This window comes from Camelus dromedarius, chromosome 23 (genome assembly GCF_036321535.1).
Source record: "Camelus dromedarius isolate mCamDro1 chromosome 23, mCamDro1.pat, whole genome shotgun sequence".
Lineage (NCBI taxonomy): Eukaryota > Metazoa > Chordata > Mammalia > Artiodactyla > Camelidae > Camelus > Camelus dromedarius.
Genome location: NC_087458.1, coordinates 7696402 through 7721760, shown reverse-complemented (window position 1 = coordinate 7721760; position 25359 = coordinate 7696402). Strand labels below are relative to the sequence as shown.

Below are 25359 nucleotides of genomic sequence, written 5' to 3'. Positions count from 1 at the left end.
GAGGGGAGCCAGCAGAGACTCAAGTGGCCTCAGGTCTGTGGGACAAAAGTTGGAGGGAGATTTGTGTATGAGAGAAGAGGGGAGGGGGCCTTGGGGAAGGGGGTCTTTGACAATGAACTTGAGACAAACTTCATTAGCATGCAGGCCTGCTGTCTGTCACGTCGAGCTCAGTCTGAGTTCCCATGCAGGCCAGGAAGAGTGGGAGGGAGAAAATGGGAGGGGCTGAGGGTGGGGGTGAGGGAGAGAAAAGAGACCCGACCATTGTACCATTCTGGGCCTCAGCTTCCACCAAATATCGGGACCCCAGCCCTGGAAACCAACCCCCAAATTGCTCTCCCTCCTCTAAGAACAAGATAATTTATCTCTCACTTTGAATCTGTGGTCCCACTCCTTCTCTTCTCTTGTCTAGACTTCCAAGCACTGGCCTTCACCGCACCCCACCTTGTTCCCCACTCCAGCTCTCAGCCTTCATCTTCCAATTGTCACTTTCTCCTTCACAACTAAGATCTGGATTTGTGATTATTTCCGCTGACAGGGACAGGGAGTTGGGGGAAGTTTGGGAAAGGGAGACTGGAACACCCTGAACCTCCAAGTGGCAAACTGTGTCCTCTTTCTATCACTCCTCATCAACTCCACTCCCCACCCTAGACACACATCATTTAATCACAATCTCAAGTTTCAAGGCCAGTGAGAACTGGAAGGAGACTGGGAACAGGGGTGTTTCTGTCACACCCTTTTTCTTGCTTCCTTTGGGGATGAGGATGGCCTGGAGGAACAATAGCTTTCCTTAGCCCCTTCTTCCTGCCTCAGGTTAGAAAAGGCAGGAGGAGGAGGTGGAAAAGAGTGGAGATGACAAAGACCCTTTCCCGGACGGGCATTAGATGGAGGAGGGAGGGGGTTTCATCGGAGTGGGCTGTTGTTTTGGTGGTGGTGATGTCTCTAGACAGGGGCAGCACCCCTTTTTTGCTGCCTTTCCAGGAAGAACAGCAAGAGAAAGAAAGAGAGAGCAAGCGAAATTCCTGAATGGATAGACAGATGCTACGTCATCGGAGCTGCATCCTCCACTCCACAAGAGGCTAGGAGCAGGGAGAAAGAGGCAGTCCAGCAGCAGGGGCCACCCGAGCAGGCTCTCCTCCTCACAGAAGCTGGGTGAGTGGCCATTCATTCGGGAGGGTCCTGGCCCCTCAGACATCTGGACTGGGGGTGGGACGGGATCCCCTAAAATCAGTCAAGGCACACTGACCTTCCTACTTTGCCCACTGGCTAATGGAGGCGGGTGCAATAATCACAGAAAGGAAAGGCTGATAAAAGGTTTCGGGGAATGACCAAAGGGGATGAGGCATGTGTGTGGAGGAGTAGTTGGCAGAGTGGGATTTCACCCCTGCTTCCCGCAGCTGTCTATTGCGGTGAGCTGAGGCGGGGCCCTGCCCAGCGGCCCCAGAGCGTCTCTTGGTCCCTCTCCTTCCCGTAGCCTCGGCTAACCAGCCAACCGGGAGACAGCTCACTAAGTTTGTCAGTGGGATTCAGGGGGGCTTTAGGGTCACGGTGCTACTGATCCTATTAATCCACCCCTCCTTTCTGTCCACCAAACACAGCGGCCAACATCTTAATGCTTGCACCAGAGGAGGGGCAGGAAGGAAGATTACAGTGGGATGGGAGGGAAGAGGAAAAATGGTTCTACATTTGGACTCCTGACCTTTCCTCATTCTGGCTCTTATTCCTCTCTGCCCCAGAGACTTCAGGTTTTAGGGACAGACAAAGTCTGAGGGACAGGGGTGATAGGGAGGAAAGGAGACATATCTGCAAAAAAGTGGAGAACACAATTAGGAAAAATCCAAAAACATATATAGAATTTAAGTTGATTTTATTCCCCTTCTTCCCCATTTTTCCCATGATCTGGCAGGTGGGAAAGGGGCTGAGGGGAGCTTAAAGGCAATTGAGGTGTTGGGAGCAAATGCTTAGGTTCAAGAAGGGGAGAGAACCCTGCTCCAGCTCTCATGCGACCCACCTGATGGTGTTTTTTAATTTCTTGTTTTTTAAGAAAGGCCAGAGGATATGGAAAGAAGGCACTATTCTTATCCCTTGTCCCCACCCATGCACTGCTTTCTGGGAGACAGGCTGGGACCATTGTGGAATAGTGGAGGCTGGAGGCCAACAGAGTATTTCTGGTACCCTAGAGGCCAGATTTCTGGGAGAGGCTGAGGCTGCCAGACACCAAACATCACACACATGTTCCATGCCTCCTGGGGCGTGGTCCTTGTCACCACCTCCCCCTGGGCATTTTGTGTGAGGGGTGGGGTGGGGGGCAGGGCAGAGATCAGCAAGAAGAGGTACAACTGCTCTAGAGACCGCATGACTCTTTTTGATTAGGGTGGAAGAAGGAGCCAGAGACTCCCCAGCTGTCCTTGTGCTTATTTTCTAGCAAGTTGGGGGTTGGGATTGGCCCCCTCTTTGGTATGAAGATAGCAATTTCAAACTGAGACAACCCTTTATGAAACAGATGGGCTGGCAGAGCTGAAGCTGGGAGTCAAGTGGGTCTTCGTAGGTGTTAGAAGTGGGGAGGGAGCATTCTAAGTACCCCTCCTAGAAATTAGGCTTGGATTTAAGGCTTAATATCCCTCTTCCCCAGCTTTCCTTTCTTTCTGATTTCCTCTGCATTTACTTGGTTATCTTCCTGACTTTAAAAAAAGAATTAGTTGTGGAATTGAGTTTGAGGTAGAAGGATTCACCAACTTACCCCAATACACACACGCACACACACACACACACACACACACACATGCACACACAAATACACTTCTCTTAATATTTTAGGAGCTGGGTTACCTATGGTATACATGTCACTCCTCAAAATTGTACTTTAGCCTGAAAACAAAATATTGGGAAGGTAAGACTATAAAATGTTGAGACTGGGTTTCATACCCAACATTAAATGGGACAAAAACAAACCCTGCTTTGTATTCATACCTTTTATATATGTGAGAAAGAGAAAGAGAAGAAGAGAGGGAGAAAATTGATAGCTACAGTGTATGTCTTTACAGATCCTTGGTAATATGCATGGATAGTTGATAAGTAAATAGGTAATGATAAGATGGGGGGAGAAAGCTAGAGACATAATGTGATTGACAGTATCTTAAGTGCATCACACTTTACAATGCAGTTAGATCTAGAGAAAGAAAAATACATCCCTGACTCCAGATCCTTCATTCTATCCTGAGCATGCTTTCTGGTAGACCGTGAGTAGCAGGAACCTGTGAGGAGATGGTGGCCATTGGGCAAGGGATTACTCCTTTAGGTTTAAGTCAGAAGGGGCACAGCATCTCCACAGGCTCAGTTCAAACCCCTGGGCCTGTAGGTTTCGGAGAGAGGTGGAGGGAGGTTGTGAGGCTGGGGCTGGGTTAGAGTTGTTCAGGCAAGATGGAGCCCGAGAGGCTCAAGCCAGGGGCCCTGCCTTCTCTGCATGTCTAGGCTTTTTCTCTTTCAACTATCTCCCGGTGCAGCCTGGAGCTCTGGCAGTTGAATGGGGAGCCTAGACTGCTGAGGTCCTGAAAACAAGACTAGGAGAAAAGGAGTTGGTGAGAGAGTGACAGGGAGACGGGTATGTTAGGGAGAGAAGACTGGAGCCACTCAAAAGACTTCAACCTTTGCATTCTTCTCCTTGACAGGAGCTGGACATCCAAGAAGAAGCAGCCTCGTGTTTTTCTGGTGTCATCGTAGGTGTCCACCTTTGGCTTTTGGGGTATTTATTGTCTTGTTTGTTTTTGATAGTGGTGTTGGGGGTTGGCCCTGCAATCACCTGGGTTTTCTCCTGTTCCCTACACCTCTCTACCCCACACCCTGTCTCTTCTAGCTTTCAGCCCTTGACTTTGGTCTGTTCTGATTGTAGTAAGACTTGTATAGTCATTGATATTGGGAATGGAACATGGTGGCTTAGGAATGAAGGCCACCCGGTGCCCAGGTTTGTGAGAGAGAGAAGAGGCACAGAGGGTTCTGGGGACTCTTTTCCCCTTCTCTCATAGGCTCCTGAGGGCAGAGATGGAGGCCAGTTGAGCCTGGAAAGGTGGTTGGTTGCAGAGGGGAACAGAAATACCTGTATGTGGATGACAGAGGTGAGAAAGGAGAGGAGTGTGGGTTGTGGTGAGGAGGGTACCTGGAGAACTTAAACAACTGTGAGTGGGTGTGTTGTGCCGGGGCGTGTAAGCATCCGGAGGTGGTACTGCTGGGAATATCCGTGGATGTGTCATTGCACTTGTCTTAGTTGACAGGTCTGTGTGTGTGTGTGCATGTGTGCAAACACAACACCCTTACACACTCATATTTTTGCCCCTCAAGGAAATCATTTGCTGATGGCTGACTCCCTACTACCTCTGTCACCTTGTTCTCACCTTCCTAAATCCATAGGGCTCTTAAGCAAGTAAGCAGTGTGTGGGTTCAAGGACAGAACTGGGAGCAGGCAGGGGAGGCAGTGCTTAGATGGGCCTGAGGAATTATCAGGCTGGCCTCTCAATGAGAGGAAAAACACTTTGTGGGGAGCAAAGGGTAGTATCACCAGGGACAAAATCCTCCGGATTATGTCTCCACGCCCTTTAAACGCGTCTGCCTATATAGTTTTTTTTTCACAGCTTCAGCATTTTTTTATTGTCAATTCTTGCTTTTATTTGTCACTATCCCATAGACAGTTCAGTGCAAATATTCAATAGCAAAAGAATAATGTATGATAATGTTCACATAATGATGCACTTATAAGACAGAAATAAATACCTGAACCGACCCAATTCTGAATGCAGCTTTATCTGAATCTTCAAGGCAATTAACCTGATAAATGAAACAAAGAACAAATATGTGTTTTATTTAATTATCTGAATATTTCAAGAGAGTGGCTTGATGCCAAAATGTATTTTGGGACCCAAATTATAAAGATCTGTCCAAAAACTGCATCTAGAGAGCCTAATTCAGGCCGTATTTTTCTAAACATGGGCCTCTTCAGGGACACAGACAATGGATGGGCATCAGGGCTGTAGGGATGGGTGTAAGGACAGGCACTGGCGAAGAATGTAGGCTTCTTGGCTAATTGAGACACTTACAGATTCAGATCATCACGAAGGATTCGGCGTGCTCTCCCCACAGTCCACCAGAATTTCCCTGGAAGAACTTGGGTGGGGTCTGCAGACCATCCGCTTTACAGAACACTGCAGCGGAATGTGCTGTGTGCTGGAAGCAGAGGGCTCTGCTCCAGCTGAGGCCTTCCTAAGAGGCTGAGGCTGGTGGGCCAAGCACAATGGGGACCTAATGCGCCCATTTTGCTCCAGCTGTTAGCTTCTCTCAGGTCTGCTGTATCCAGTTCCAAGTAGTAGAAGGGTCTCCTTTGGTCAAAGGAATTGTGGAATAGTCACTAATACACAACACAATAGACAACACTTCCCCCACTCCCCTCTCACACACACCCATACACAGGTCCCACAGGACACGTATTTTGTCAATATCCTCCCTCTCCATCCACAATGGGCTGAAATCCACGTGAAGGCAAACTGAGACTTGCAGACCCACTCAATGGTACACACATACTTTTCATTTAATATCAGTTATTGGGCACCCACTATGTTTTAGGCATGGTGTTGGATACCATAGACTTGAATATGTATAAAATCACCTCTGCCCTTGAGGGGCTGTTTCATCTGGTACCCTTGAAGTAGTTTCTTTTTTGAAACTGGAGTAACATGGTTTGGTATACAAACCAATCCCAGTTAACACGATGGTGGTGAGTTTTCTGCTTCTTTCATGGCTTGTAGCTCCATCTCTACCATCATTCCTCAGCAGGAGCTGTTGGGAGATCAGGTTGTCAAGTCCCCCCAGACAAAACCAAACAAAAAATTACTTCATCAGGAATCTGGACAGAGAGGGGGATTCCAAGTAGATAGTGCCACGACAACTTACAATAATCTCCATTTTTTCCATTTTCTTTTGTAGAGGCCACTGTATGTTTGGACAGTCTGTTTAAGCTGAGGTATCTCTGTAGAACCCAAAGCCACAGTAAGATGCAAGGGGATCTAGTTCTTTATCTAGCTATTTGGAGAAATTTAGATATATACCCAATTCTCTCCTGACCTTGGTTTTTGAGGAAGTCCAGTTGAATCTGATTTGACCAATAGGGGTGGGGGGTTTCCATCTGGCAAAGAAACCTTTCTGTCCTCCTCTCTCCCCAACAAAAACATAGCAGTTGCTGAAAGAGAAGGGATGTTCATGCTGATCCCAACTGCTTCTTGCTAGGCTGTCTAGATGGCCCAGGCCAAGGCAAGTGGTTGTGGAAATAAGCTTGGGCCCATAGAGGGCAGGGGACTTGGTTGGAAATTGGTGAGAGAGAAGAAGAATGAGACTGTTAGCTAACAGGACAGCCTCTTTCCCACCTGCTGGCCCCTGACTCCAGGTGCTGGGTGAGGGGAGGATGGAGAAGAAAAAAGGTTTGTTTAAGGTGCTTTTAAGAGATCTTGTGGGAGGGCAAATGGGGAAATAATTATAGGGGAAGTTGGTGGTGTGTTTGAAGAAGTGTAGACCCTATTTAGGATTGCTGGAGTGTCTAGAGGATATTGGGTATCCTGTAAAGGGGTGTGAGGTAATGTACTGAGAAATATTTGAGGAGGTTCGTAGGCATGAAGAGGAAAGGGTGTAAGAAGGCTGTAGTTTCTCTGGGGCCTGGTATGGGGGATGCATTTAGGGAATGCATTTAGAGCACGCCAATAGGGTAGGTCTATCTGTGAGAGTGGGGAGGGTTCCGCTTTCCTGCAACTGTACTGGAGCAACAGACACTCCAGTGCTCCCTCCATTCTATGCTGTAGGGGCACCTAGGAGGGGAAGGAGGACACAAAACAGAGAGTGGACATTTTCCCTCTTTCTTTCTCTCCTCACCATTGGCTGGTGTGCTCTCAGTTCTGGGGTGAAGGTGAAGAATTGATACTGTGGAAGCTTCTAGAAAGCCTTTCCATTGGATAAGGGCCCTGAGACCCTGTGGAGGCTGACAGAGGGGGAAAAGTTGTGCCAAGCACAGCTCTGAGAATGCCCTGCAACTTGGGGAAATCAGGCTGTCTGCTTCAGCTCTGTACTGCTATTCTGGTAGAGAAACAGGTCCCTGGGCTTTATCCTATTTCGAAGTGCCTCTCACCTCACAATCATGCAGCTATAATTCAGACACTCTCCAGTCTTTGACGGGAGCACCAAATGAAACCCACTGGCATGGCTTGCATCTAACCAAGGCGAATAGCACTCAGGCTGGGCTTTGTCGTAGACTATGCAGAGGCGGGACCCTGGGTAGGCTAAAACAACCTGTCTGGGCCTGATGGCCAAACCTGGGTCCCCCAGAGTGCACTCCTGTTGGCATAGGATCCCTGGTTATTGGAGCCAGCCCATATTAAGCAGGTGGATTGGCTCCCAGTATCCAAGTCCTAGAATTTTTTTTTTTTTTTTTTTTTAGAAAAGGGGCCGAGAGGAGGGTGGGTGGAAGGGTGGGGTAACTCGGGGCCAGAGATTAGAACTTCATCCTGTCAGAAACAGAAGCTCGAATAGGTGTCCGTAGCTAGCTAGCTCTCAGAGAGCTCTGCCAGTCAGAGAGAATCTGGATCCTGCCAGCGGACCCCCGCGTGCCGCCCCAAGTTGAGACGCGGCATTATTCGCCTCTGATTCTTCGGACCAGGTTGGGAGCCAGGTCGGGAAAACCTCGAACTTGACTCCTTACTGGAGAATGATTTTTTCCCCTGTGGCCCTGGATCTTCAGACACCCGGAGATGGAACTCCAGTTGGAGTACAAGGCCCAAGGTTGGAGGCTCACGAGGTGGGGGAAGGAAGAGAAAGTGCTAGCGAGGGCGGGGGAAGGGGTGGCTAGCTGGGATCCTCCAGCTTCCCCCACCTGAAACTTTGGAGCTGCGAACAAGTTCAAAAGATATTACCGTTTCTGCTCAGTGAAAAAGGAGGCCTAGCCTCGCTCAGACCCCTTGTCTCCCAGTAGAAGCCCCAAACTTCCAGAATGTTTCCCTCGCTGTTTTGGTTGCAAACCAACAAGGGAGGTTCCCGCCCATCTTAAAAGATTAAGGTAACAGTCTGGGAGGGATCAGAACCCGAGAAGCACAAAAAATATCCTGATGAGAGAAGACAGGTAGAAGTAGAGTCTCCAGTCATCTAGTTCTTTTTGAGGATATTTAACCCTATCTCATTTCCCATCTTTGAGCCTTGGACCTGGTGCAACATACCTAGCGCCAAAATGGAAAATGTAGAACCTACAAAAAGAGTGAGGTTGGAGATCAGAATCACAAATGGCAGTGGATAGGAGATGGCAGGCGAGTCTCCGGGACGCGTGAGGCAGCAAAAGGCTGGGGATCAGTACACAGACATAGTAGTTACTCCCCACTCACCATTCTCCGGGGGGAAGGGCGCCCCAATTGCGCTCTCCGGCTCAACCAGGAAGGGGGAGGGGCGGGACTGGCGGGGGAACGAGGCGGTGACGTCAGACTCGGCGGAGCCAATCAGAGGCTGACCTGGGGAGGGAGCGTGAAAGGATGAATGAAAAGTCCGGAGCCGGAGCGCGCCCGGGCCAGAGCAGCAGCAGAGGCAGAGCGGAGAGCTAGGGAGGTGAGGCCCGCTTTGCCCTGCTCGCCTTGGCTCGGCGGAGGCCGCGATCCCGGCGGGCGCCTCCACCCCGGCGCCCGCTGAGCCCTGGCACCTCGGACTCAGGGCCATGGCGCTCCGTGGGCGGGAACATGCCGGGAGGACCGCGCGGGAGAGCACAGATGGGCACACTAGGCTCGATGTAAGTGGCCTGGCCGGCTCAGGGCACGAGGTGGGCTAGCGCCTCGGAATCCAGCGTGCTGGCGCCTCCGCCACGAGGAGCCAGCCGAGCCCTACACCCTCCTCGAGGCTCCTGGGACCTCCTTGACGATACCCTTTCCTGATCGGAACCCCCACCAACCTCTAGGGCACCTCTCCATTTTCGGACCCCCGACCATTTTCACAGCCCTGGGTGATTTCAGGACCTCTTTGTACAATGCCATTTCTCTGGGGGCTCCTGTGGGGCCTGGGACTCGGTTCACCTTCCGGCCCGCCCTCCGCTTTCCTCCCTCTAACCCCATTTCTTGGGTGCTCTCTCGGAACCCTTCTCGGGTGGGGTCTTTACCCTTTTCTTCTCTCCTTGAGAGGCTCTCTTAGGGGAGTCTCTGGGTCGCCTCCCACCCCACCCCCCACCCGCTTCCCTCTCTCTTTGGGTTGCCGGGATTTCCCTGTTTCCTACTGGGATGCCTCCGGGGTTTTACCCCTAGGATTCCGCTGCCCTCTCCCCTTTTTGGTCAGCAGCTTAGATCCAGCCCTTTACCCTGCACGAGCTCCGCTTCGCTTCCACCGTCCTTGCGAGTTGGGAGGTGTGTGGTGGGGCTAGTTCCGCGCCTCCCCACTGCGACCCCAACGTGGAGGCTCTGGCTCCGCTGAAAGCTAAGGCTCAGGCTATCGGATGCGCCCCGGATCTTCCAAAGGAGGGCAAATGGAGACCCCGTGAGGTTTGGGAGGCCTCCGCCTTGGTCCCTGCGGTCTTCCCGGGTGGCACGAAAAGCCCGTGAGTCTCTCCTCCCAGGGACCAGAGAAACTCCTGCTTCTGTCTCGAATGGGGGGCTGGAAACCGGGCGTCACAAGGTTTTGGGGTCGGGGGTATTCCCGGACTTTGGACACCATCGGCCCTCGCGTCTTTTCCACGCCTTTTTCTGTCTCTATCGTGTCTGTATCTCAATGTCTCTGAGTCTTTTCCTGTCTTGGACTCTGTTTCTCTCTTCATCCCCCACCTCTACCCGTGTACCCTCTCCCCAGCCCCCACCGGCGGGCAACCGAGAGGCTGCGGCGGTGCAGGCGTCGGCAGCGGCAGCCGAGAGGCTGCGTGGAAGAGGCGGCGGCGGCAGCCAGGAGGCGGGGTTGGTTGTTATCTTTGGTTATCTAGCTGTATGAGTGGTGTGGAGTCTTCATAAAGCTAGATAACCGAAAGTAAAAATAACCCCATACACTGCGCAGAGGGGCCCCAGGAAAACTGGCCGCACCGGCGGGCGGGGGAGGCGAAAGCGAAGGGCTAGAGCTGCCAGGACCCACGGGCCATGGCAGGCGAGAAGAGGACCCGGCGGCCCGCGGGCCTCAAGACCGCACCGGTCGGGGCGACTTTCCACCCTCCAACTCCGGTTCGCGCAGGTAGGAGTCGCCTTCCCATTTCGCATTAGCCAGGTTCAGTATCCTCCCCCGCCAAGTTAGCGGGTGGCAAGACAGGGGCATTGTGGTTACCTCTCGGGATGGGGCCTTTTCTGGCAGTCTGCAGACTGGGTCACTGCCAGGAAAGCTGCTCCACAGGAGGGATCTGTTGAAGTCTCTTGCATGGTTATTCGGGACAGTGCCTGGGGTTCCTGGCCGAGGCTTCTCCCGTGGGCGCTAGTGAACAGCTTTCTGCAGGCTATTCACAGCTATTGCTGGGGCGGGAGAGTTTGAGGGAGATCACCTGAGACCGCTAGTTTTTGCTTTGATCGGCTCCCTGAAGCCATATAGGTCTATTCAGCTTGGTAGGGAGCAGAGAATGGCAAAGTGGAGATAAGTGGAAGTAGGCTGGAAGTACTGGGTTGAGGGTAGGGGGAGTTGCTCAAAAAGAGGACAGGGTGGCTGGGGTTGTCCAGCCCGGGTTCTGGGGCAACAGAGTGCCAAATATTTCTCAGCTTTCTTGTTTTCATATTCTTTCCTCCTTCCCACTCAGGACCCAAATCTGATGTCTTGAAAAGCTTCTCATGAAGCTCTGTCTCCACTGGCCAAAGGGGTTGAGTTGGGGCCTTTCAGGACACCCTAACTTCCCATCCTATCCTCTCTTGGAAGTCATCTCCAAGAGCAAAAGGCATCAAGGAGCTCAAACACAAAGGAATTTGTAGCTTGGTATTTATGCTGCCCAGAGAAAGCAAAGAATTAGAGAGATTAATCAGGGCCTTTCCTAAAAGAATCCATTTATCTGGCCTGACCTAAATATTTTAAGCAAAAGAGTATTTAGGTGCAGTTAAAAGGAGGATGGTCTAGTCACTTGATAGAATACAAGTAAATGTAGCAAAGCTAGAAGTAGCCCCCTCTGCATTTATTACCTCTCCTCATCCCAACAACTCCCCCCATCAGACCCCCACCCTACCCCACCCCGAATTGAATTCCAGAACACAGGGCAGGGAAGTAAGGAATCAAAAGAGGGCAGGAGAACTGGACAAATAACCTTGTACTGACTCCTGTTTCCTGTGTAAATTTAAAATTTCCTCCCAGGAACTGACTTTATAGCTATAGGATTATGATTCAATTATGTATTATGTGAGAAATATTGGGGAATCCAAACTAAAACAGTTGGGCTTCAGAGATCCAAGAGTACATATGTCTTCTTCCTCTAGAGGTTTGGAGGAAAGAGAGATTAAACGGCCTTGTTGCTCTCTCAGCCATTTGGAATCTGGCTTTTTTGGAGAGGGGGAGCTGGAGACAGGATTAAGGAGAAAGGGAGCGGGCTTGGGGCAGGCACTAATAATCCCTAACACCACACCGCATTTCCTGTTAATAGCACTCTGCTTACATGCCTTTCTTTGATCCTCCAGCACTGTGAGGTAGCTGTTATTAACCCCATTTTACAGATAAGGATCTACAGACTTGCTAATGTCATTCAGTGGTTTCAAATCCAATGCATTTTCTACTTCTCTACACTTGCTTGAGGGAAGGACTAGAGAGGGTGAGCTGAGAAGGGAGGGAATCAGTGCCTTGGGGGAGAGGGAAAGCCTGCCAAGAGATGCAAGAAGAACATGGGCTGGGGAGTTGGGATCAGAGGAGGAAAACACCCGGAAACATAGACTTAAAATTTTTTTTTCATGTAGCTGGCTGGAAATGTGTATTTGGGATCTGCTGAGGCTCATTCACATGAGACTTAGAACCTATATTATTAACCACACAACGGGTTTATATTATTATTGTTATATCCATTAACACATTTGACCATAGGATCTCCAAAGGAGAATAGAGGGCCTGTGGGAACTGGTGGGTTGAGGGTTCACATCCTACAAAACAAACACCTCAGTGAAAAGGGGGAATAGAAGCCAGGAGGAGTGTGGGGGTGAGGATTTGTGTCTGCCTTATGTGTACATATGATGTGTGGGTGTGTGGATGGGCTTGTCAGGAGAATTATGGGTGACAGTGTTTGTGAGCTGTGTATGTCTGCTTATGAGGGTGAGAAACTGAATGGTGTGTGACCTGGTATGAGACTGGATGTGTGTGATCCATGGTGGGTAGGAAGCTCAGTTGTGAGGTTATAGATGCCTGACTTTGTATAGATATAAATTCACTAGAGAAAGAGACATTCTGGGATTTGGGGGACTTTACCAAATGCAGACATCACAGTAACACCACTAACTCCTGCCTTCTGCCTCCCCCAACCTTTGTACCAAGTAGCACCTCCTCCAGGTAAACCCAACAGGAGAACTGATGGAATGAGGGTGCATGAAGGCTGGGTTGAAAGAGGCTCAGAAGGGCCTCACCAACTACCAGATAGGAAAATTTCTCTTTTGCACCATCACGCTTCTGTCTGTGTCCAAGAATTTTTAGTTCTGTTCTTCAGATCTTGCAACATCTACCTATTCCTACTGAAAAATAAATTCTAAGCTGGTTTCTTTACTCATTTCTCCCCTTGACTCTTTATCCCTTTACCCTCCTATTGGATTCTGAGTCCAGGAGTTCAATGGCAATTTTCTTGTTAATATTTGTCTCAAGTTTTGCATTTTCACTCACATTCTCACCTCGGGACAAATTTTTCCCAATTCTAGGCATAAAAGCATCTTGTTGAAAGGTCCTTACAGCCATCATCAGGAGTCATCACAATCAGCAAGCCTAGGGATGGAAGAGAAAGAGCAAATGTGACTGAGCCAAGGTCTATGATTAGGTGCCATCATTTACCAGCTGTGCAGATCTCTGAGCCTCAGCTCCGATATTTGTATAATGGGGATAAAAATTTATATCCTCAAGATTGTTACATATACAAGATATGTAACTATACAGGATATGTATACAATCTTGTACATATACAGGATTCTGTATAAAAGATCTCATATTATGATACCCACAGGTAAAGAGTAATTCTTAGATTGCAGAAGAGTTAAAGATTACAGTTTGGAATGACTGAAAGCATATGATTGATCTCAGAATGCAAAAAGGACAGCGCTTAGCCATATTCTTGACTGAGGATCTCAAAACATTTAAACTTGAGGAAGTTCCTCATTTCCCAGCTTTGCAGTTGAAAAGGGACTCTTGGGACCTAAGGAAGCAGTGTCTGAAGTGAGGGGAGAGGAGGAATAGACCTCGAGAAGCCTGTTAAGGGAAGAGGCTGGACTCCATGTGTAGAATGACCATTGTGTTTTTTCTCCTTAATGGATGTTACCATATATTGATAAGAGTACTTATGGTTAGTAAACTGACTTACGTCGATAGATACAGCACGCATAATAATAATTCCAAGTTTGTTCTATTAATTCTAGAGTTACTAAAAAGAGTTTATTAAAGGGCAAGTTAGGTAGTGTGTATAATTAACGAACCAAACAGGGATCTGCCTATCAGCACACAGACTTTTCATCATCACTGAATGACTTTAAGGAGTGATGTTTTCTGTCCTCTTGCCTCCCAGCCCCTCGCCCCACCCTCCAAACCCCCAACTCCCCCAAGATTGATAACTCACTGGAAAGCACAGACTCCTGTACATTCTTCTACATCTGGAAGTCCTTAAAGTCTGCACTTCCCAAGGTTTGGGAGTTGAAATACTGATAATTATTTCTTCACCTCCTTTCCACCCTGATGTTCTGGGGACATATGACCTTTCCTCCTCCTTTCCTTTGCTATTGGGACCTCAGAGATTTTGAGTAGTTATAGTTGGCACACCCTGCTTCATCCATGCCAACTTGTGTAGGAGGTAAATGAGTTTAGGTTAATGCTTTAAAATCATTGAAAGGAAAGAGTAGACAAAACTATAAAAAACATTCTTAGAGCTTCGAGGAGAATGAGGGACAGAGTTATAGGAGGTAAGGTTTGGTGGGTACATATTTAAATGGGACAGAGGTGAGAGAAAAGGGGAACCCTTTCTTGCCACCCAGGCTCTCCCAGGGCTCAGAGTGACACCCCCCTCTTCCTGCCCTAATCCTCCCATTAAGACTGCTCTGAGTTTGTTATGACAGCGGCTGAAGGCAGCTGAATTGCTGTTTGCTGTGTCTGCTAATTGGACTGAAGGGTTGGAATCTGGACACTGAAAGAGACCATTGTTGCTGTTTACCTTCCACAACTGCCTCCCTGGGGACCTTCTGGGTGAAGGGGAACAGCACGCCCTCAGGGTCATTGCACCCATTCCCTGTTCCTGCACAAAGGATGGGGTGGGGGGACAGTTCACCTCATTGCCTTGGGGTGGTTTGAGCTTCTACAGCTCAGAAGAGACAAGCCCAACACCTGAGTCAGTCTCCAAACCAGGCTTGGGGCCATCGGGAACTCCTAGGAGAGGGGGAGTTATATGCTTGTCCTTCTCTTTCCTGTTCATTACCTTCTTCAGGGACCCTAGCTTTGCCTTTTCCTCCAGCTGATCAGGCTTAACCTCTGAAATTTTTCTTATCTGTTTTCTTCCATGCCAGTGATTCTCAACTTGGTTATGCACCAAAATCATCTAGGAAGCTTTAAAAAAAAAATACTGATGTTTGGGTCCAGCCCAGACCAATGAAACCAGAGAATCTGAGAATGAGGCCTAGGCATCACTATCATTTAAAAGCTCCCTTAGCATGTCTGATGTGCAGCTAGGGTTAAGATCCACCGATATAGACTCATCTCTTTGCCTGGGGAACACACACACACACACATACACCTGTGCATGTACATGCAGGCACACACACGCCCTTTCCTACCCTACCTTTCCCCCCAAGCTCCTAACAGCTAAACACTATCAGGCACATTGTCTATCTTCCTCATTTTTATTGCTAAATTCCTTGTAGGAACCTTAGAATTTAGGATGGAATTTAGAGGTCTGTAACTTGTCAGCTATCTCAGCCTGAGCTCTACCCCAAAGGCAGGAACTCCATCTCCCTGTTGATTTCCAAGTAGGATCCAGATGAAGACTGAGCTAATCCTGGACACTTAAGTGATTAGGAATGAAGGAGTGTGAGGTTCAGAGTTTCATTGACTCTTGATCTGTTCCTCCTCCAAAGTAGTGTTGGCAATTTGGAGATCTTCAAAGAGGAGGAACTTTCTTCAGAAATATATCTGCCCCTTTCCTTACTCTTTCCAAATGTTTCTGCTTCTTCTCTTCCCTTTAGCCCCTCACCTGGGTGCGGGTGGGTGCTGCACCACCCTCCTGCTCTCTTTCCTCCACACGGGCGCCAGAGTCGTATCCAGCACCATGGACAGCTCCCGGGCGGTGAGTGAGGTGACTGCGCTGACCCCCTTTGGGAGGGTTAAGAGAGGGTCCTCCTGTCTGCACAGTCAGATATCAAAGACGCTGGAATTTTTAATCTTTGGGAGTTGTTTTCAGGCATCTGTGGAGTCTCAGGGAGAAGAAAAGGCTGAGGACATTTGTCATTCTGTCTCCAGGAAATTGTCCTCGTTGGGGAGTCTGAATGAGAGGGCCTGCTCCAGCAGTAGGAAGGATGAGAGTTAAATTTCAGGAAGGGTTTAACCTAAGCTCATGTAAGATACAGAGGGTTTGATCAGGTAGAGCCTTAGATAACATCAGCTCTATATCCCTCATTTTACAGATCTCAAGAAAGTGGAAGAGGTGTGACCAAGGTCACTCAGCTGGTTAGTGAAAAGGTGAAAACCCAGGCTCTTGTTTTCTAGCTTGACTCTGCTTATCGTGTCTGATACCTCCTTCGGGAGTCTCCCTGCCTGAGCTGGGGGGAGCAGGCTTATTGCTTGTAGGGAGAGTTCACAGGTTGCCCCCATGCCAAAAAGGACAGTATGCATGTCTGAGCATGTGAGGTGTCCAAACACGTCACAAAAGGGGTGGAACTGACTACTCTGTCTGTCTGAGGACATTTGGAGGGGAGGCCTCAGGGAGAAGCACAGGGGAAGGCATACCTAGCAGTAGCTGACAAGCCCATGGGAGAAAAGGCAATGGGGCAACCATCTGCCAGGGCAAAGAGGCCAGTGGATGGCCACAAGGAGTCTCTAGAGGCCAGCAAGAGTCATGCAAACTGGAACGGGGCCTGGGAAAGGCCCTTCTGTGTGCCCAGTCCTGCTCCCCCAGCACTGCAAGCCTAGAAACAAAGGGGCCATTCTGTCTAGGATTTGATGCCGCCATCTCCGGCTGGCAGTGCCAGGTGGTGGGGGCATCAGGGGTGTCAATCCATTACCCCCCCCCAACTTTCTAGGTCCTCTGGGGCTGGATGTTGGGGAGATGGGTGTTCCATGCTATGTTGCCATGGCAACCACCCCTACCCCCACCTTCCAAAGCACAAAGAGAGACAGCTTTCACCCTCACCCCCGGGAAGAACCTGGGTCTGGTTGGGAATCTTCCCTTGGGAATCCTCCTTTCTGATGCACAAGCCATGGCATACATAAGCATCACCCTCTTTTCAGCACCAGGAGATGAAACCATGCAGGCGGGGAGGCTGGTTCATCCAAAGTCTCTGGGCAAGATTGTACAAGTGAGCCCCTTGCACTTAACCTTCTCTCCCCCTAAGCTCTCCTGTCCCTCACCTTTAGCCAAGGTCATCCTAGGCCTTCTTCACTGAAGCGACAGGGCCTTGACCTTCAACTCTTTCCCACATGTGAAGGACACCCCACTACTCCCAGCAAGCCTCCAGGCTGTGGGAATGGAGAAGAGGGGGTCATTCCTGCCACACTCCATCTGTACCCTCCGCCATTACTCATTAGGAATTCTGCCCCCTCCTTCCGCTCGTTAAGCCTTATTTGCATATATTTGCATAACACAACTCATTTGCATTCCAGGAGGCTCATGGTAGAAGCCAGGAAAAAAGGGGAGGGGGGTCTGGAGAAGAGAGAAAATGGGAGAGATTTTGTTTTCATCAAAGTGTGTGTTGGGGGGAGGTGACAGGAAGAGAACAGAAATAAAAACTCACACTACTCTCTTTCTTCCCTTCTGCCCTCCCTCCCTGAGCTGGACTCAGATGCCAAAGAGAGATGCCAAGGGGCCGGCTTTTCTGTCCTTTTTTGTCTTGCTTCCTCTGGCCTTGGCTCCCCAGCCTGGCCTCCTACCTTGTTGGGCTCAGGCTTCAGAAAGAAAGAGGCAGGGGTAGGAGGCAAGGCTGTGGGAACGGAAGCAGGAGAGGGAGGCCGCCATCTTAGGTACCCGGCGCCTATAAAATGGCGTCTCTGACAGGTGTGGGCTGAGAGCCAGCCCTGGTTCGTGGACATGGAGGGAGATGAGACAATGAGAAGAACTTTCTGGCTAGTCAGAAACATAGTTGAGTCTTCCTTCCAGTGGAATTGGGAAAAGAGGATGGGGAGAGAAGGAAGGAGGGAGAGAGAAATGGCAGCCCCAGAAGACAGTGAACCTCACACAGGAACTAGAGTGGTAGGGAGGCCTCTTGCTGGGTTTAGTTCCAGACCCCTCATTAGTGCCAGAGGTCAGAGGACTTGCAGGATTATGAATAATATTAAAAAAAAATACTGGAGGAATCAGAACTGGGAGTATCACCAAGAGGAGGGAGAGGATAAGGTGTGGGCAGGCAGGATAATCTCTGTTTGAGGGTTTCTCTGGGGCTAGCGAAGGGCTTCTGTGTACTTAAGGTGAAGCCCCAAGTCTTCTCTCCTCAGCCTATCAGTCTGGTTTCCATCTTCATAACTGGTGAAACCTGTGCCCCCTCTGGCCACTCACACAGCCTCTTCAACCAGACCCAATGGCCTTTGCTCAGGTCTGGTGACCTCTGTGGAACATTTCAGGCTGATATCCATCCTGTCTTCTCCTTCGGCCTTTGATTCTTCTTTTATATCCCTGATTACTCATTCAGGGTTCTAGTCATTCAGTCCTCTCGGTAGACCAGTTCTCCAGCCTGAAGTGTTTCCCCAAGGTTTTGCTCTCAGCTTTTTTCCTTCCTTTCCACTCACACTCTTTCACTTTTATCACTGCAACCATCATTTGGAATTATAAACACTCATTTCTCTAAATTCCAGATTTGTACCCTAACTACTACCTGTGGTTCTGCCATTAGCTCCTAGATTAGAGACTGGAGTGGTGCATCTGATTGGCTAAGCTTGGACCACATGACCAGACCCTAGCTGCAAGGAATCCTGGAATAGTACCTGTGCTTTTGGATTCTGTAGTGGCATATAAGAACAACCTTCCTCCAACATTTGTGAATTGGCCATTCCCCAGACATAGGGAGGCATTCAGATGCTCATCACTCAGCATTGTGCTTCAAGTCCTTTCCTATGTTCCTGCTTTCCTACCTCTATCAATAGCATCATATAAACTTCTAGGCCCTTGGGTTCAAATCCTGAGAATTATCCTGGGTTTGCCCTCTTCTTCCCCCTCATCTGGATCAGTCACATCAGAACCCATCACTTCGTCCTTTGTAGCACCTCTCATGTCCATGCCTTCCTTTCCCTTACCCCTGCCTCCATGTCAGCTATTTCATCCAACAAGCACTTATTGGATACTTACTGTACGCCAGGTGCTTTGCTGAAGAGGAAAGTGGAATGCAAAGCTTCACTGAGGGCCTAGCAATCTAGTGAGGGAGGCAGACACAAATAATTGCAAGACAGTGTGAAGGCTGTTGACCTAAAGACCTGTGCAAAGTGCTGTAGGAGCATAGGGGCTGGAGCCCTGGGCCACCTTAGGGGAGTTAAGGAAGGTTTCCTAGAGGGGGCCAAAAGACCAAAAGATAAATGATAAAAGATAAAGGGGATAAAAGTGACAAAAGGTGGACAGGGGGTTATCAGTCTAAGGAGTTTAAGGAAGTAGACAGCATATGTGAAGACAGGGAGGTAGGAAAGTGCTTGGTGTGTTAGGGAACTAGAATGTCCATCAAGGGGAGTCTGGGCTGGGAGGAGATGGGAAATGGAAGCAGAAGTTCTGGTGTTAAAGGCCTTATGTGTTTCACCAAGGAGCCTGGATTTGATAGGTGTACTGAGAAGTTAGCTGACAGCCTCAGAGATGCAAGGTGCAGAGTATGGCTCAGGGGCAGCACATAACCTCTTTCAGGAGGAAGGGGGAACCCTGAATCTAGCTGCTCACTGAGCCCACCACCAACCAGATGTTTAACTGTCCCTTGGCTGGTTCTGAACAAATGAAGGAACATGAAAGAACTGGGAGCCCCCTGAAGAAGGGTCTCTGCCTCTCCCCCTCTAGAGTCGCCCTCACCACCACCCCGCCCTACGCACACACGCATACACACCTGCACACCCAGGGCAGGCTTGTGGGAGCTTTCTGGGGAGACATGTGGAAAGGCCAAGTTTGGTCCCCAGCACAACGAGTGCCTTGAGGTCAGGATAGGAGATGGACCTCTGGGGACTGGGGTGAAGAACAGAGAAGTTCAGTCCTGGAAACTGCCTGGAGGAGGGAGTGAGGGAAGGGGTAAGGGGGGATTCAGGGGTGGGCCAAGGCTCTGAGAAGATTCTTCCTAAAGAAAGAGAGTGAGAAGCTGGAGAGACAGCTGAAGAGATGATGAGGCCACTGGGGTGGAATGTAAGTCGGGGTGCCGCCTACCACCCCTCCCCCAAGCCCAGCCTCTACACAAAGACCTCTCTGTGAGTGGCCGTGGAAGTGGCCCTGTCAGGTGAGGGGGCTTAGCTCCCAGGGCCTATTAGGGGTGGGCTGGAATGGGGTTGGATGAAAGGGAGGGTGAGGGGTGGCCTCAAGCTTTAACCAGGTCCTGGAAGGAAATAGAAGCCCAGATTTGGCTAGGTCTCGCTAGTGAGTGGAGCTGTTCTCAGGACAGGCTCCTCTCCAGGACTCAGTCAAGCCCCTTAGGTCCCAAGCACCAAGGCCCTGCCCCTGTTCCCTCCCCATTTCTTCCCAGGTGTAACTCTGGTCGTGCCAGGCCTCTCCAGCCTGCCTCCACCAGCTGTACATGCCCTCCCACAGCGCCTGGACGACGAAGGCTGACTCTGTCCTGACCCTCTCTCATCTTGCCAGCCTAGGAGACTGCCAGAGTCCCCTCCAGCAGTTGCATGGGGCTCCTCCACAGGGAGAGGGGCTGTCCTGGGAGGGTGGAAAGACAAGATTGACCAGAGCCTAAAAGAAATCCAAAGCTCCCTCAGCCTCCACACCCAGGCTTGTCCTCCCAGGGAGGTTTCTCTCCTTGCCTGGCCTGTGTCGCTTGTGCTAATCAGCAGTGTGGGAAGACCTTCTCCCCTACCTCCAATCCTCCCTGTGTGCACTGTCCCTGCTAGTAAAAGTCTGGATCTGGGGCACTGGAAGCAGTAGAATGACAGCAGACACACCTCAGCTTGCAGGTTGCTCACAGATTTGATAGAAGGGCTCCATCCATGGGAAGAACAACAAAAGAAGGAGGTTTTGGTTTTTGACTCTGGAATCAGACAGGCTGGTCAAGATACAAATTCTATCTTCTCTCCCTTACTAGGTGAGTGGCCTTAGACAAGTCACTTAATGTCTTTTTGAATCCTAACTTCCTTCCATGGTTATCCTGAGGATCAAATGGGTCAGTGCGGATGAAAGTGTTTTGCAAGGCTGTGTGCAGATTTCCAGTGTTCATTCTAAATGCTGAGAGCCACTGTAGGAAAGTGGGGACAATCAGGGAAGGCTTGTAGAGTTTGGAAATGATGGCATGGATTGCTGGGGAGGAGAATGAAGGGACTCTGGGTATAAAACATGATGAAGGCCTGCCTGGGAAGCGTGACTGGGCTTGGGGGACTGGCTGGAGGTCTCTGGTCTCAAGCAGGCAAGCATCTTGCTGAGACTGGTTTGGGAGGCACTTGTTTTTAACAACTGGGTGGTGAAGTGGACTCCATGACCACAGCTTCTTTCGTCCTTCTCAGGAAGAACTTCCTGCTGGTCCTGTGTGAATACTGTTTAGCAATCCCGGAAAGAGGGGAGTGCTGGAGGGAGGCTCTGTTTCCCCGCGTTGTCCTAACCTGCTCTGCTCCCTCACCTCAGTGTTCTCCAGAGGGAACATTAGCCAAATGTGACCCTCCACTGAATGTATACGAAATGGTACTTCCAAGCCCTGCCACTTCCAAGTCCCTGATTTTATGGTTCCTCAGCATTGTCAGGAGTGAGCTAAATTCAGACTAATTTAGATCCCTCAGCCCATGGGCCAGGGAGACTTTGAGCAGGAGGGTCTTTTGTCTCTAAGCAGTCATTCCTTGTTGTACAAGCAAGAGGTGGGAGGAGGAATGGTTTGGCATCATCCCCCACAGATAGCAATAGATTCTGTAGGCCTGGAGGAAAGGACCAGGCTGAGGCTGGCATATGGAGGGAGAGCCCTGGGCACAGGGGGCATGAGCTTCACCCAGCTGGGTCTGCCTTCTGCTCGGTTTGTCCATCTGGCACCAGCTGGCTTCCCGGCACTGCCCCACAACCAACCAGACTCCTTCTTCTGCTGTTGCCATGGCAATTGGCTGCCATCTTGTACTCAGGGCACTATCTCATATCTGAATTTTCCCATGGGGTTCCTGGAGGATGGGTGATAGGTCTCCAGGGATTCATCCCTTCCTCTTGATATCTGTCCAAAAAAAATTCATATTGATAATATGATTTTTTAAATATCCAAAATGAAGAGTTACTATATGTAAAGATCTGCTAAGTAACTCCCTATGTGTTATTTAATATAGCTAAGAAAGAATGAGATAAAATTTAAGAGGTTCCCATCCAGTTTTCTGTTTCTGTGACAGACTTTTCCTCTCTCTAACCAGGAAATTCTATGATCTTGCTTATTCCTGTCTTGGGAAGTCCTTCCCAATGTCTAACCAAGAGCTGTACTACTGAAGTACCAGTTCTTTGACCCTTGGCTTCATATGGCTAATTCGAGAGGTAAGGAAGGAACTGCCACCCAGGCTTCGTCACTTTATTGAACTTCCTGGACTCCAGTTGTTGGAATAGGGAAACTGAAACTTGGCTATATTAGTGAGAGGTCCAAGTGCCCCTTAAAGACTTGGGGGTCCTAAGTCTAAAACCGTTTGTTTAGAGAAGGGGACTCAGTGTCACAAAATGCTTTGAAATTCCCCTTCCTAGCCCCCATCCCCACCCAAAGAAAGAGGCAGGAGCCAGAGACCTTTGGAAAGTAACAGTCTCCCAGGCTCCAGGGGTGTAGGGTGGGTCAGAAGGCAGTCTCCCCTCTCCAGCCATTGGGAGGTTCCAGTAGAAGGCCCCTGAGAGATCCTGGGACGGTGAGAATTCCCTCCCTCTAGAGCTCAAGCAGAAGGCAGAGAATGGTCACCTTGAACTAGAGGGGCATCTATAAGGGGCACTGAGCAGGGGCCAGCTTTTCAAGGGAATCTTGAATGAGGAGCAGGTGGAGAGAGAAAGGAGGCCATTCTCAACTGAAGAAGGGTGGGCTGGCAGGGAGGGGCTGGGGATAATTTATGATATCATTGTTCCCCGCCCCACTTTCCCAGCCCCCACCCTCTTCCCAGCCCCCTGCTACTGTACGGTTGCTAGGAGATGCTCACTCTGTCTGGGGCTGGGAGGGTGTAACAGGCGGAGACTGCTCCATCTGGACTCCTCCTCCCCCACCCAGGGGAGGGCCCGGCATTGAACTTCATCTACCACCCCTTCCCAGGCCCTGACCGACACCAGTCTTCCTCTGTTGTTCCCCCAAATCCAGCCAGCCTGGGGTTAGTGGGGTTCCTAGACAGGCTGAAGATCTGCAGTAAGGAAGAGGGAAGGGAGTTGTGGAGGGAGAGGCTAGCAGACTTAGTAGGGACACTGAGGAACAGCTGACTTGGGGCCTCTGGGAGCCAGCCCAGGCCAGAAAGAGGGCTAGAGGAAGACAGGGACACAGGCCTCAAGGAGCCCAGGTTTGAGGGAGACTGTGTCCTTACCTTTGGGGAACTTTCAGTGTGATGGGTGAGGCAGACCTCCCAGCCCCACCCCTCTGTAGTATGGTCCGGTCAAGTTTAGTGACCTGGCAAAGGCAGGGTTAGGGGGACAGGGCAGGTGGGGGAAGAGGTGGAGCAGGAAGGAAGGGGGCAAGTTTGGAAAGTCTGAGGAGAGTCTAGGTATGAGACAGGTGACACAGATCTGAGCAGAGTTGGGCAGCGCAGGGATGTGGCTTAGATCCCCTCCTCTTTCTGAAATTCTCTTCTCAGAGTTTAAAGCCCACGGATAAGTTGGGTGAGGTGACCTTTGGGGGCTCCCAACTCTGGAAAGGAATGCTGTGCCCACGACTGTGCTTCCAACACCTGATTTTTGTATAGCTCTTATTGATTTTATTCTTTCCTAGGCACAGCTTCCCTCTACCCCAGGGAGGAAGGAACAGACCTTGATTTGACAGCCACTTGCTTGTGTAAGCCCCTTCTTAGCCATTATCTCAGTTACTCTTCCAACAGTCCTGAAAATTGGGTGTCCTCACTTTACAAAGGCAGAATCAGAGCCCCAAGGACATGTAAGTTGCCCAGAGTCATAGGACTAGTAAGTTGGGCTGGGCTTCAAATGGGGCTTGATGGATCCCAAAGCATATGCTGTCTCCCTCCCCTGTGCCGACTTCCTGCAGGACTTGTTCTAAACACAATTGGAGGGACTGAGAGGAAAGGGGAACAGATGGGCAGGGGGACTTCTCTGCATGTTATCAGCAGAGGAAGGGGCGCTCCTCAGGAGTAGGAGTGAAGTCTGAAGAATGCTAGAACAGTCCTTGCAGGTTGAAGACAGGATTGGAGAAGAGGCCATGGGATCTATAGAAGTCACCAAAATCCTCCCAGGTTGGTCCCTGGCCAAGGGAATATGCTCCCTGTCTTCCTGAAGCAAGTTCCCTGGGCCACCACGTAGCCTCTCACCTGCTTGGGATCTGAGTTCTTGCCCTGGGCATCCCCCTCCCCCCAGCCATGGCCCTGGGTAGAACACCTAGAAGAGATGCCTAGACTTAGCCACCATCATGGTGGCCCCCTTTTTCGTGAGGCCCTCCCCAGTCTCTCACCTTTCCTGGCCACTGGACACTTGCTCTCTCCCTCCTGCTATGGTCTCCATTCAAACAGAACCTTTTTCACTCTTGACATTTTTTCTTTTCAGACCAAAAAGAACCTACTTCACACAGTTGGCCTGGGTCTCCTCTGAGAAGCTGCCCTGATTGACTGAAAGATGAGGCTAAACTCTAGCAAGTTGAGCAGCTCCTCCAAGAAGCCCTTGAGCAGGATAGAAATGGGGAGGCCTCAGCCTCTAGCCTGGGCAGACCGTTATACCTGGAGCCATCTGGGATAAGACTTTGCTTCACCATTTCTCCCGTGTCTACAAGCTGTCCATTCGGGACCATCCTGGTTTCTCTTGTGTCGTCTGAGTTGAGATTCCTATGAGATGGAAGTCCCGTCTCATGTCTAATAAAGACTCTTGAATATTGAACAACAGCACTAGTGGTAGTGGATGTTTCTGGGAGGGATAAGCGGGGCATTGAATGAGAGGAGGGCAGTACCTGTCTCCCTCTAAAAGACAAATGCCATAGAAGCCACTATTGCAACAAAGAGGGAAGCCTCACTGAGACAGAACTCTCACCTGTGGAGGGTGGGTGGGGAGTGAAGATCTCCTTGGCTCCTTCCACCTCTCTCAGCCACCCCAAGGTTCCTGGGACCATCCATGATCTGGTCAGTCCCAACTCAGAGCAGTGGGCTGATACCCCCAGCCAAGGAGGCCCCTAGGTATCATCCAAAGGACAAAGAGAATGGGAGAGGGTGGGGTGGCTCCCCCATCGTACCTATGTAGTAGGTCACTGGGTGGCCCTCTGTCTCGGCCATAAAGGGACCACGCCTTAGAAATGTCCTCCTGGGTTTGGACAGGCCACAGAGTTAGAGCACCCCTACTCCACAGGGCCACCCACTTTTGCTTCCTCTCTGTCCACCCTCAATAGAGAGAGAAGGGGATGAATATGCCTAGCAAGAGGGATTCAGGTTAGACAGCAGGTAGGACTTCCCAGCAATACTTGGGGTGACCTGAGGGAGCAGAGGAACCACAAGAAGAAGGAGCTGTGCTCTTGACCTCATTTCCCCCATAACATACCTGTATTAAACATATTCTCCTCAAAAGATTGGCCCCCTCTCATTCTCTAAAGAGTTCCTGCTGGAAAGTGTTAGCAGAGTCTAGGGTGTCCAAGCTTCCTACCACTCCCTAAAAGTCCTTCCTCTCATATATCAACTATCCCTCCACAGAACTGTAGTTTGTATCCTGGAATTTTTCTAAGTAAAAATGCTTAATACACA

The 25359-nt window shown here is 50.1% G+C and overlaps 1 non-coding gene across 4 annotated transcripts; it reads left to right on the top strand.

Moving 5' to 3' along the window:
- The first annotated feature begins 292 nt into the window (after nt 1–292).
- Nucleotides 293–24513, top strand: MIR9-1HG (MIR9-1 host gene). 4 transcript variants are annotated; one of them, XR_004131612.2, is made up of 7 exons: nt 293–810; nt 979–1149; nt 3666–3739; nt 15351–15451; nt 21871–21988; nt 23400–23462; nt 24182–24513. It is a non-coding gene; the product is annotated as an MIR9-1 host gene (transcript). The 4 variants fall into 4 exon arrangements; XR_004131613.2 differs by lacking the exon at nt 293–810 and having other exon boundaries at nt 860–1149; nt 15351–15460; XR_010377490.1 differs by lacking the exon at nt 293–810 and having other exon boundaries at nt 862–1149.
- The last annotated feature ends 846 nt before the right edge of the window (nt 24514–25359 follow it).